Below are 12,679 nucleotides of genomic sequence, written 5' to 3'. Positions count from 1 at the left end.
CATAACTTTCATTTAAATTATCCATCTCCAATCTATCAAGATGGAAAGTTATTCGAGGCAGCGTGCCGTGGATTTGCGGTGCAGTCATTGTGTTGGATGCTAGGCCAACATTAGCGCTGACTGATTTCAAACAATGGTGATTGAGGTACATTATAGGCGGCTGTTTTTCCCCTCCCATCTGCCCTACATAATTCCAGCCTGTTCCTGGGGGCAAGGGAACTTGATATGAGTGAAGATGCATCCGCAGCAGACATTTTGTTTGTTTTTAGCAACCCACATGCACAATAGACACAGATGTTCTTGTATTACTGTCTTAAGACAAGGCTGGTAGAACACGTGCTAAAACATTATGATTGGGCTGGATCTCTAATGGTCATCAATCAAACCACAAACATCCTCCTGGTCTGAGGCGGTCAGGCTGATAAGTACAGTAAGGGCTATTTCAGTATAATTCTGCTCGGTCTGTCTGTTTGTATCACAGTAAGGGCTATTTCAGTATAATTCTGCTCAGTCTCTCTGTTTGTATCAGTTATCTTGAGAACCCAGCACAGCATGAGGCTGATATTCGGCTGGTGCGCTGCTCAGGACCAGAGGAAGTACCTTGTCCAAGTGAACTTGTTTGTACAGTATCAGCGTTTCTCGAGAACACTGCAAAACCAGGCCAGGTCCAGCCTGGCTTATGTGTGTTGGCTGGCTTGTTTCTGTGCGGGATTGGTAGGACGGTAATGTCTGATAAATAAAGATGGGTCTTGTCACCTGGACACATCAGTTCCAATGCTAATCCAGCACAATAAGAGCGGGATAACCAGTTAGCTCATGGGCTCAACAACTAGCAGCAGCTTCCATAACATTAATGGTAGCGGTCAGTGGCTAAAGCAGTTACACTGATGATAACATAAAGTCATCCCCACCGGGAACCCCGGTCTCCTGGGTGGGAGTCCAATGCTCTCACCACTACTCTACTTGTGCAGTGGAGATCGGCGGGTGGGTTTTGGTGTCCTTCTTCCAGTCCCTAGTGTGGGTTGGGGTTAGAATATGGGTTGGGGTTGGGACAGGATCTGATCTATAAGGCAAGGGGTAAAGGTTGGAGTGAAAGGATGAACATGTGGAGGTTTGGGGTATAGTCCCATAAAGTCATCCCCACCGGGTCTTCAACCCCAGTCTCCAGGGTGAGAGTCCAATGCTCTCACCACTACTCTACTTGTGCAGTGGAGATCGGCGGGTTGATTTTGGTGTCCTTCTTGATTTTGGTGTGCTACTACTGCCTCTTGTGGTGCCAACAGAGAAATGCAGGCCAACATTGTCCGCAGTAACGGAGGGATGGAGTGATAACCGGACGAACGCTATATTAGGTGTGCTGGCTTACAGCCACGCACAAAAAAGCATCAATACATTAAGCTCATTTCTCCATCACCACCTAAAGCTGTGCCAGTCAACAGTCAGTCGAATCACTGAAAATAAACCACATGTAGGCGTAGAGCGACTGGTGCATCACATCCCATACAATGAATTACTAGGATTTGAAGTGTCCTACTCCTATTGTAATGAGGACTGTCTGTCTATAATGCAGTAGCGTACTGTGGGGTCTTGCACAGGGTCTTCTCCGACATTGTTATTACTCCCAATGCCCCCCAACCCCCCCCCCCCCCCCCCCACGCACGCGCAGCACATACGATTTTTTGGGGGGTGCGCTGGGTCAAAGCATGCCCTGATGGGTTTCACAACACCAGAAGGGCGCTGAGCATTGGCATTTATACGTAAAAACATACAGGAAAACTACTAGGCTACTGATGTTTTTTTAAAACACATCAACAAAGGCCAATAATTTCAGAGCGAGCGAATAAGAGGGCAATATTTAGGCCGAAACAACCAAGCTTTTAGGGACACACTAAATAAACTACAGAGCCATTATATGAAAACAATGGCCAAGCACCACGAAGAGAATGACAGGACGATAAAATACACCCCCTTAGGGCACAGCACTCAATAGCCTACTCCCCGACTTCACTAATCAGTGTTTAGGCTACTAGCCTACTAGGCCCCACCGCTCCAGGTCTTGATTTGGTCTTGATTTGATTTGGTCTTGACTTCCGTAAGCTAGAATAATTTTATCTGGCCTACAATGTTAAAGATGCTATCAGATAACATTTTTATGTAGACAAATCTTTTTTTATGAATAAAAATCTACAGAGCTTTTAGAAAGGTGCAGAATAAAAGGAAAAAAAGAAGAAGAAAAAAAAGATTATGAATTTATAATTTCAGACACAAACCTCATTGCTTTAATGATTTGTCTACATAAAAATGCTATCTATAGCACCTTTAAGAACAACTGACAAAGAAAAGTGGCAAATCCTAAACCTGTTAAAGGAAAAAGATCAAAAACAAAATGCTTTCCAATTTTTTAGAAAAAGTTATTTGGAGTGTATTAATTATTCTTGCCTACATGGTTTCAAAGTCAATGTCTGAAGATACACATGCCTAGTGTATTTTGAAATTTACTTCTCAATTATAAATAAGATAAATAAATAAAAAAGCATCTCAAAAGCCTGCTCCTGGCCAACTCACTTCTTGTGCATTCTCCATTCCATCTCCATCCTTTTCTTAAAGCAATCACCTGTTGTGACATCCTGGTCTAAAGTGGAAAGTGACATGCCACAACACGTTTAACCTTGCATACACAAAAACAGGTCTTAGCATGAGTGATAAGACACGGCCAGGGATTAAACTATAGCAAACGCATTATCCCCCAGTTAGTCTGATTCAACGGATGGAGGTTTTGGGGATAAGCCTTGCCATTCGTTATTACTGTCCAATCAGTGGTGTCGACCCCATCCCCCATCCCCCATCCCTGAATGGAAATGAGTCCAGCCAGACATTTCTCCAGTGAACAGTAAACCCAGTGTGGGGATGCAGTAGGTCTGGCTATGTAGACTGGCTATGTAGACTGGCTATGTAGACTATCCCCCAGTTGTCAACTGCTAAAACCAGAGGTTTCAGCTAACCTCAGCAAAGTGTGCTAGGAGAAAGTCCTCCCTCCTAAGAGGCACACTCACCCCATCTGAACCTGTGATGTATGGGGTAATTTCAAGCATGAAGCAGGTTGACGCTCTGCAGCTTTTCATAATCTACATCTGCTTGGAAGTTAGGTGACCTTTTCAGGATACAAAAACAGAGGGCAACAGTGAACACTCATTAAATGTGTATTATGTTTGATGGTCTGATAGGTATGCAAAAGTGGTAGAATGTGTCTGTATGCATGCATTACAAACCCTTCTATTGTTGTCAAGCAAGTACAGGGCCACATATGAATTCTTAATCGCTGATGGGAATTAACCCATCTAGACTAGACACACAAAAGCTGTTTTATGGTAGACATATTGAACGTTTTGTTGCCTTTGTTCATTATTTTTTTTTACGTCTTTAAATAAAAACTTTCTTCACTGCCCTTTGTCATCTCATGTGTATCCCCACTTACACCACTAATGTGCAAATTACAATCAGACAACAGTAGCTAGCAGCCCCTAGTGTGTGTCCCCTGTCAGAGGCCTTTCTCGGGCTGATGGCGTGTCTGTAGGGGGGTTAGAGGAGGCGGGGATTGCCACATGAGTGATGCCAAGGTTATGTTAACGGCTGCTCAAGCATTGGGAGGTAAAATCAATCTGGGTGAGGGAGAGGGAACCTTCTACAACCTTCTACAGTCTTTTACAACCTTCTACAACTTTCTACAGCCTTCTACCACCTTCTACAAACTTCTACAGCCTCCTACACCTTCTACAACCTTTTTGTCACGATGCTAACTTAAGAGTACTGAGTTTAAGTACAGGACGCTGAGCATAGGAGCCAAAAACAAACTTGCTTTAATCCAAAAGAAGGTCCCACAAAGGGTAACAAAGGTACAGGAGTCTCCTAGAAACATATGAGGCTCGAATGCATGGCAAAACACAGACACGTCTTAAATACAGGTGCATGTAATTAGCAACCAAACAGGTGAACCCACTTAGGGTGAGCCAAGCCCGAATCAGTCCACAAAATCCAAGTACGGTGCACTCTGCCGCCATCTGCTGGACATCTTGGGACACTACTGCCGCCATCTGCTGGACATCTTGGGACACTACGGCGCAGTGCTGACAGTGCCCCCCTCCCGACGACCACCTCCAGGTGGGCCAGGTTTGAGAGGGTGGGCGCGGTGAAAGGCGCGGATGAGGCCAGGATCCAGGACGTGCCGGGAGGGCACCCATGAGCGCTCCTCCGGGCCGTAGCCCTCCCAGTCTATTAGGTACTGGAGGCCCCGCCCCCACCGCCGGGAATCCAGCAGCCTCCGGACGGTGTAGACCGGGCCACCAGCGATGACCCGCGGAGGGGGCGGCAGCGGGGCAGGCCTGGACAAGGGTGAGGAGAATAGAGGTTTCAATAAGGAGACATGGAACACCGGTCTCACCCGGAGAGTCCTAGGAAGTCTGAGTTTGTAAGCCACCGGGTTAACCCTTCTCTCCACAGGAAACGGGCCGATGAACCGGGGAGTGAACTTGGTGTCTGTGCGCAGAGGCAGGTTCTTGGTGGAGAGCCACACTTTCTGTCCAGGGCGGAACGTCGGGGTAGGCCGTCTCCTGCGATTGGCCTGGATTCGATGGCGTTCGGTGGTGCGCGTAAGCGCAGCACGGGCCTTTTTCCAGGCCTGGCGGCACCTGGCCACAGCAGCATCCGCAGAGGGGACCGCTGACTCGGACTGTTGAGAGGGAAAAAACGGTGGGACAAATCCATACTGAGCCTCAAAAGGGGACATACCGGTGGATGACCCACTCAGTTGGTTGTGGGCGATTTCAGCCCACACCAGCTTCCGACTCCAGGCACCCGGATTGGATGAGACCATACAGCGCAAGTATTTCTCCAGTTCCTGGTTCACACGTTCCGTCTGTCCATTACTCTCGGGATGATAGCCTGAAGAAAGACTGACAGATGTTTCAAACAAGGACCAAAATGCACACCAATACTTGGACATGAATTGGGGGCCTCTATCAGAGACAATGTCACTGGGGATGCCATGGTAACGCACCACCTCCCGGACCACCACATCGGCGGTTTCCTTCGCTGACGGCAGCTTAGGTAAAGGGACAAAGTGGGCAGCTTTAGAGAACCGGTCAACGATTACAAAAATCACAGTGTTGCCATCAGAAGGTGGTAGGCCTGTGATGAAATCCATCGAAATGTGGGACCATGGTCGATATGGGACCGGCAGGGGGTGAAGCAGGCCTGCCGGGGCTTGGTTCCCTGACTTCTGTGTAGCACAGACTGTACATGCGTGGACATATTCCTCAATGTCGCTTCTCATGCGCGGCCACCAAAAGTGGCGGCTAACTAGCTCTACCGTGCGGGCAGTCCCCGGATGCCCCGTCACTGGTGAGTCATGCCCCCACTGTAGAACAGCAGAGCGGGCGTTGAGTGGGACATACAGATGGCCCAGGGGTACTCCACCAGGACCCGGATCCTCCTCTTGCGCACGCCGGATGGCGTCCTCCAGGGCAAGCGTCACCTGTCCCACCACACAGCTGGGGGGAATGATGCACTCGGGGACAGGGTCAGTAACATCAATGTCATACTGTCGTGATAAGGCATCAGCCTTGGCGTTCTTGGTTCCGGGGCGAAACGTGATGATAAACCTGAATCGGGTGAAAAACAGAGCCCACCTGGCTTGTCGGGGGTTCAGGCGTTTGGCTCCACGGATGTACTGGAGGTTTTTATGATCCGTGATGACAGTGAATGGGTGGCGTGCTCCTTCTAGCCAGTGTCTCCATTCCTCAAGCGCCCGTAGGATGGCCAACAGCTCCCTGTCACCGGCGTCGTAGTTCCTTTCAGCGTCACTGAGCTTGCGAGAGAAAAAGGCACACGGGTGAGTCTTATTGTCCATACCTGACTTCTGGGAAAGCACGGCTCCAACTCCAGAACCGGACGCGTCCACCTCCAATACAAACGGTAGGGTAGGGTCAGGATGCCTCAGCAGGGGAGCCGACGTGAACTGAGCCTTGAGGTGCTCGAATGCCGCTTGTGCCTCTGGGGTCCATCTGAGTTTGGTCGGTGCTCCACGGGTCACTGCTGTGATGGGTGCTACAATGGAGCTGAAACCTCGGATGAAACGACGATAGAAGTTAGCAAATCCCACAAAACGTTGTACCTGTTTGAGAGTGGTAGGAACCGGCCAGTCCAGTACTGCTTGCACCCTGGATTGGTCCATGATCACACCGTCAGGGGAGATGACATACCCCAAAAAGGAGGTGCGTGTAACATGGAACTCACACTTCTCTAGTTTGACAAACAGCTGATTGTCCAGTAACCGCTGTAGGACCTGCCGGACGTGCTGACGATGTTCTGTAAGGGACTTGGAGAAGATGAGCACATCATCGAGGTAAACAAACACACTGCGGTTGAGGAAGTCTCTGAGCACGTCGTTTAAAAAGGCTTGGAACACAGCGGGTGCATTAGTCAGACCAAACGGCATCACATAGTATTCATAATGTCCACTAGGGGTGCTAAATGCAGTCTTCCACTCATCATTCTCTCTGATGCGGACCAAATGGTAAGCGTTCCGCAGGTCTAGTTTGGTGAACACTGTAGCTCCTCCAAGGAGGTCAAAAGCAGAAGACATGAGTGGCAACGGATATTTGTTTTTCACTGTGATGTTGTTCAGTGCTCGGTAGTCTATGCATGGTCGTAGACCACCATCTTTCTTGGGTACAAAGAAGAATCCTGCTGACACGGGTGAGGTCGAGGGCTTAATAAGCCCATTGGTAAGGGACTCACTAATGTAATCCTCCATGGCCTGAGTCTCTGGGACGGAGAGAGGGTACAGTCGTCCCCGGGGGGGAATAGTGTTAGGCAACAGGTCAATGGCACAGTCATAAGATCTGTGAGGGGGTAGTTCTGTAGCTCTAGTCTTACTAAACACTTCAGCTAAGTCATGATACTCGGCAGGGACTGAAGTGAGCTCAGGAGATGAACAGGCAGCGGAACACTCCATCACAGGTGTAAAATGATTGGCTGAAACACACTCTGAGCTCCATGACAAAATTGCCCCAGTGGACCAATTGATTAGGGGGTTGTGCTTCTGGAGCCAGGGAAACCCTAGTACCACCATGTCATGGTGGGATTCGACTAAAGCCAAAGAGATAGTCTCTTTATGTGAACCAATCTGTAGCGATAAGGGGCGCGTCATGTAGTTGATCTTACCGGAGCCTAGGGGTCGTCCGTCGAGTGCCTGTATTCTCACAGGATTGGGAAGAGCCATGACCGGTAGACCGAGGCGTGTGACCAGAGCAGAGTTCATCAGATTCTCCTCTGCACCGGAATCGATCAGCACAGTGATTGGGATGTTCTCAGGGTTCTCTGGGGTCCAGGTGAGTTGAGCACTCAGGGATAGGCGCTTAGCTGGGTTGGGGGACTGAGATCGGACCAAACTGCTCACTAAGCTGTCCCCTTCCCCTAATGAGCGTTTTCGTTTCCCTGCAGCTGGGGGCATCGGTCTCTGTAATGACCAGCCTCACCGCAGTAAAGACAGCATCTCTCTCTGCGGCGACGCTCTCTTTCAGCAGGTGTGATGCGGTACCTGCCTATCTCCATAGCCTCCGCTTGAGTGGGCTGAGCAGCGGGAGCTGACGCGCTCTGTGGCGAACACACTTGGGGCTGTGCGGAGTTGGGAAGCCTGCGCTCACGCCTCCTTTCGCGTATGCGCTGATCGAGGCAGATAGAGGTGGTAATGAGCTCATCTAAAGTGGCACCCCACTCCCGACTAGCCAAATCATCTTTGACCGCCTCAGACAGGCCGTTATAAAAAGTGGTCAAAAGTGCTTCATTGTTCCATTTACTCTCAGCTGCCAAGGTGCGGAATTCTATAGCATACTCAGAAACGGCTCTGGCCCCTTGGCGGAGCGTGCTGATGCGGCGTGCTGCTTCTCTGCCACTCACAGGATGGTTGAAAACCTGGCGTAGTGCTTTAGAGAACTCTGCTGCATTAGCACAAAGTGGGGAACTAGCCTCCCACAGGGCAGTAGCCCACACTAGAGCTTTACCTGAGAGCAGAGAAATCATAAAAGCGACCTTAGCTCTTTCTGAGGGGAACTGATCTGGCTGCATAACAAAAAACAGGTCACATTGAGTCAAAAATCCCTGACAGGTCTCTGGGATGCCATCATACCGCTCCGGTTTCTGAAGGAATGTCTTGCCGCCTGGGGGGTTCTGTTGATGCATTTGCTGTGTTATCCAGGTCTGGATCTGCTGGATTGAGGATCCTTGGGTTTTCAAAGCTCCGAGCACTTGGGATAGGCTGATGTCCGCTCCTTCAGCGCCTGTTAAACTCATGTTGATGATTCGAGCCTACTGTCACGATGCTAACTTAAGAGTACTGAGTTTAAGTACAGGACGCTGAGCATAGGAGCCAAAAACAAACTTGCTTTAATCCAAAAGAAGGTCCCACAAAGGGTAACAAAGGTACAGGAGTCTCCTAGAAACATATGAGGCTCGAATGCATGGCAAAACACAGACACGTCTTAAATACAGGTGCATGTAATTAGCAACCAAACAGGTGAACCCACTTAGGGTGAGCCAAGCCCGAATCAGTCCACAAAATCCAAGTACGGTGCACTCTGCCGCCATCTGCTGGACATCTTGGGACACTACTGCCGCCATCTGCTGGACATCTTGGGACACTACGGCGCAGTGCTGACACTTTTACAGCCTTCTACAATCTTCTACAGCCTTCTACAGCCTTCTACAACCTCTACAGCCTTCTACAACCTTATACAGCCTTCTACAACCTTCTACAACCTCTACAACCTCTACAACCTTCTACAGCCTTCTACAACCTTCTACAGCCTTCTAAAACCTTATACAGCCTTCTACAACCTTCTACAGCCTTCTACAACCTCTACAGCCTTCTACAACCTTCTACAGCCTTCTACAGCCTTCTACAACCTTCTACAGTCTTCTACAGACTTCTACAACCTTCTACAACCTTCTACAGCCTTCTACAACCTTCTACAACCTTCTACTCAAGTTTAGCGTTCTAGGAACATTAAGGCATTAGCAAAAATAGTGTTTTTTCCTTTACTGCATCACTTGAGGAAAGAACCTGTGGTCAGCATGCTGATAATCACTACTAATACTGTACAGTATGGTGACTGAAACATCTTCAATGGTTTGGAGATTGAGGCTTCTTGTGGCCTACATGTGAATAAATAAAACTGTCAATTTGTGTATTTCTATCATTTTGCAATTACTTTGACTTACAGTTGTCCCTCAGAGCAGTCAGTCTATGGTCTATGAAATATGCTTGTTGTACTGTAACCCACAAATAAATGACCAGCACAATTAGAGGTTTGAATAATGCCACGTTTCATCTTCATCCTTAAGCAGGATTCCACATTAGGAAGTGATCTTCCTAATGTACGTAATGATTAAGTGTAATTCCAATACCGAATGTGTTGTTTGAAATCTGACAGGCAATAATTTGGCCTATTATATTCTGCCATTTAATTGCCTGCTACCGACTTCCTTTGACACGTCATGAGGCAATGATTTACAATTACTCAGGCACAGAGGAACATGGGAGTGACATTATAATCATCTACGTGGAGAGTCCCTCTCATCTACCACAGGCTACTGTGGGAAGGAAAGAGTTGGTGCTGCAGCTGAGGATTATAGAATCTCACAGCACAAGAGCGACGCCGAACAATATAGGCTGATTAAGTGGCGACTCTGGGATACCGAGAGACTATACTATACTGGAGAAGGTTTCCTCTCACACAGTCACACAGTCTCTCTCACACACACACACACACACACACACACACACACACACACACACTCTAAAGACAGAGCTAAATGGATAACTTAATCCGAACACTGCAGATAAAGACAAAATACAAGCTGGTGATGAATAGCTCCCTTCTTAGATCCTGCCTCCAATCATTTTAAGACCATTGCTTGATGAGGTATCAGATTAAGAAAAGAAACAAAACCTGTTGTCCGAGGCCTACATTCTGACAGCTTGGTGTGAAATTCCAGGGTTGATTTGGGAGCCTTGAACTTCAGCCAATCTAAAAAGGCATGATGGCAGTGGTTTCCTAGGGATGTATTTGCATTAAACCAAAGTTTCACAGGACACAGCTTTCGAGCACAGGTCAAACTCTTTACACAACAGAGGAGAGGAAGAGAAATAATATGGATATATTTTCCCCTGTTCAGTAAAAAGGACTGGGTACTCAGTATGTGCGGCCTGGCTGGTCTCCACCACTGGCTGCAGACTCTATTGATCACAACTGTGCCGAACTTCGGATCCCTTTCATCCCATTCATGTCACAACATTAAAAAACACTCAAAACAAGTTAAAATATTTTAAATGAGTTAAATCTAGTTCAGTGGTAGGAGACCCAAGACCCGACTGGAATCCAGACTGTGGTGCAGTCCGGAGCACACCTCAGGCAAGCTGGGCCCTGTCATTATCAACGCTGGTGTTGTGAAGTGGAACTTAGCATTTCTTTATAGTGTCTAAGACACATCAGAATCACAATCCATTTATTGCCGTTGTAGTTTTTCAACATACTAGGAATTTGCATTTGGACGTGGTGCATAACATTGAGACAACATTGGACAGGGTGCAAAGACGACGAGACAGGACAGTATAAAGACATGACAGTGCAAAGGGCAAGTACAAAATGCTAGTGCAAAATAAAACAAAAAAGGGATAGTATACTGAATATTTTTTGATTGATTGATTATATTTTTGATAAAGTACATTGAATATTTTTTACATTTTATTTAAAGCAGCTACAAGGAGTTTTTCAGTTTGTGTTGATTTTAGCGGCACCTGTGGACAAAAGCAGCAGTGTTTTCCGGGAAAGACGACTGCATTTCCCATGAGCACCACCGCTTCCCGTCCTAAAGATCTCTTGCCTAGCCCAGCATTCCTTTTGGAAGCCAGCAAAACCACGCTACTTGTCAGGATAGCTAGCGACTAGGTAAATAAATAGTTTAGTCCTTTCTGGACGATCCGACCAGCAGAGCAGAGATCTATAGAATAACAGAAACAGTCAGTCTTCTCGCTGATGGCCATGTTTGCTAATGTAGGTAATGTAGAGGCATCTCTATTAAAATGAGACCATAACCAGTCAAAAACTCCTCATAGTTGCTTTAAGGACATGTGCTGAACAAGCTTATACCAAACCTGTACTGCTACACCATCCATGGCATCCTGGCAGGATCGTGTCTGTTCCACCTGTGACCTTTGTCATCTCGATGGTGTTTCTGTTTCATGTGCTCAGTGATTCTGTCCAAGGAAGGACCTTGTCTATGACCGACACATCTCACACATCTCATCCACTCAGTGCATCTGGACGGTGGCATGCCGGGGCCCCAGGCCCCACGGCAGAGTGACAGACAACTGTTGCCAAGATGGTTTCGAATAAGCCCGGGTGACCCATCACCCAGGCTCAGGGGGGTAAAAGGATAGCCCCGAGCCTGGGGGGTAAAAGGATAGCGCCTCGGCCCCGACCCTGGGGGGTAAAAGGATAGCCCCGAGCCTGGGGGGTAAAAGGAAAGCGCCTCGGCCCCGAGCCTGTGGGGAGAGGAACATCGAAACCCACACGAAGAAGAATAAGAATAAGGGGTGTGTGTTTTATAGTTGAGCATTGGGATACCAATGTCTCACTCACTGCACACACAGACACACTCACACACACACACGTGCACACACACACACACACACACAGCTAGAGGGCCTAGTCTTCAGCACACAGTGCATTACGTCCTTTTCAACAGCGTCTGCGTGCATTAAATAAGCCAGAGAGGGAGAGAGACATTACGGCTTTCAGCCATCACATCTCATCAGATTAAAGGAGTCCATTCCACTTAAATGAGTTCCTTGGAACTGAAATCGACCATTAATGCAGTGTCATGTTAAATTAATACTGTCATCTAAATTGGTGGTATGAATCTTTCACGTATGAAATGAGACCAAGAATGACTTATTCATCGTCTCAAATCCCTCCTGATGTCATCTCCATTAAATATAACCCTGCCGGTGCTTCACCCCTCACAGACTGATACCGGGGACGTACAGAGTACTTCCTCTTTAGAACGGAGTCTATGTTTTCCTCTTTAGAACGGAGTCTATGTTTTCCTCTTTAGAACGGAGTCTATGTTTTCCTCTTTAGAACGGAGTCTATGTTTTCCTGATGGTTCTTCAACCCCAGGGCCACATCAGCACGCCAGAAGCTGAACAAAGACGGCCCTTTGTAATGTTTCTGTAGCTCCTTAAAAGAAGACAACTCAATTGAATGCATGAAACATACGCACCCTGGAAATCAAAAACAGGACTGACACAGCAGGCTTGTTCTAGCAGGCTTGTTCTAGCATACTGACACAGCAGGTTTGTTCTAGCAGGCTTGTTCTAGCATACTGATACAGCAGGTTTGTTCTAGCAGGCTTGTTCTAGCATACTGACACAGCAGGCTTGTTCTAGCAGGGTTGTTCTAGCATACTGACACAGCAGGCTTGTTCTAGCAGGCTTGTTCTAGCATACTGACACAGCAGGCTTGTTCTAGCAGGCTTGTTCTAGCATACTGATACAGCAGGCTTGTTCTAGCAGGCTTGTTCTAGCGTGTATGATTGAGTAACGCTGGGAGATCCCATA

The sequence above is a fragment of the Borostomias antarcticus genome (assembly GCF_949987555.1).
Source record: "Borostomias antarcticus genome assembly, chromosome: 21".
Lineage (NCBI taxonomy): Eukaryota > Metazoa > Chordata > Actinopteri > Stomiiformes > Stomiidae > Borostomias > Borostomias antarcticus.
Note: the sequence above shows the minus strand (reverse complement) of the source record.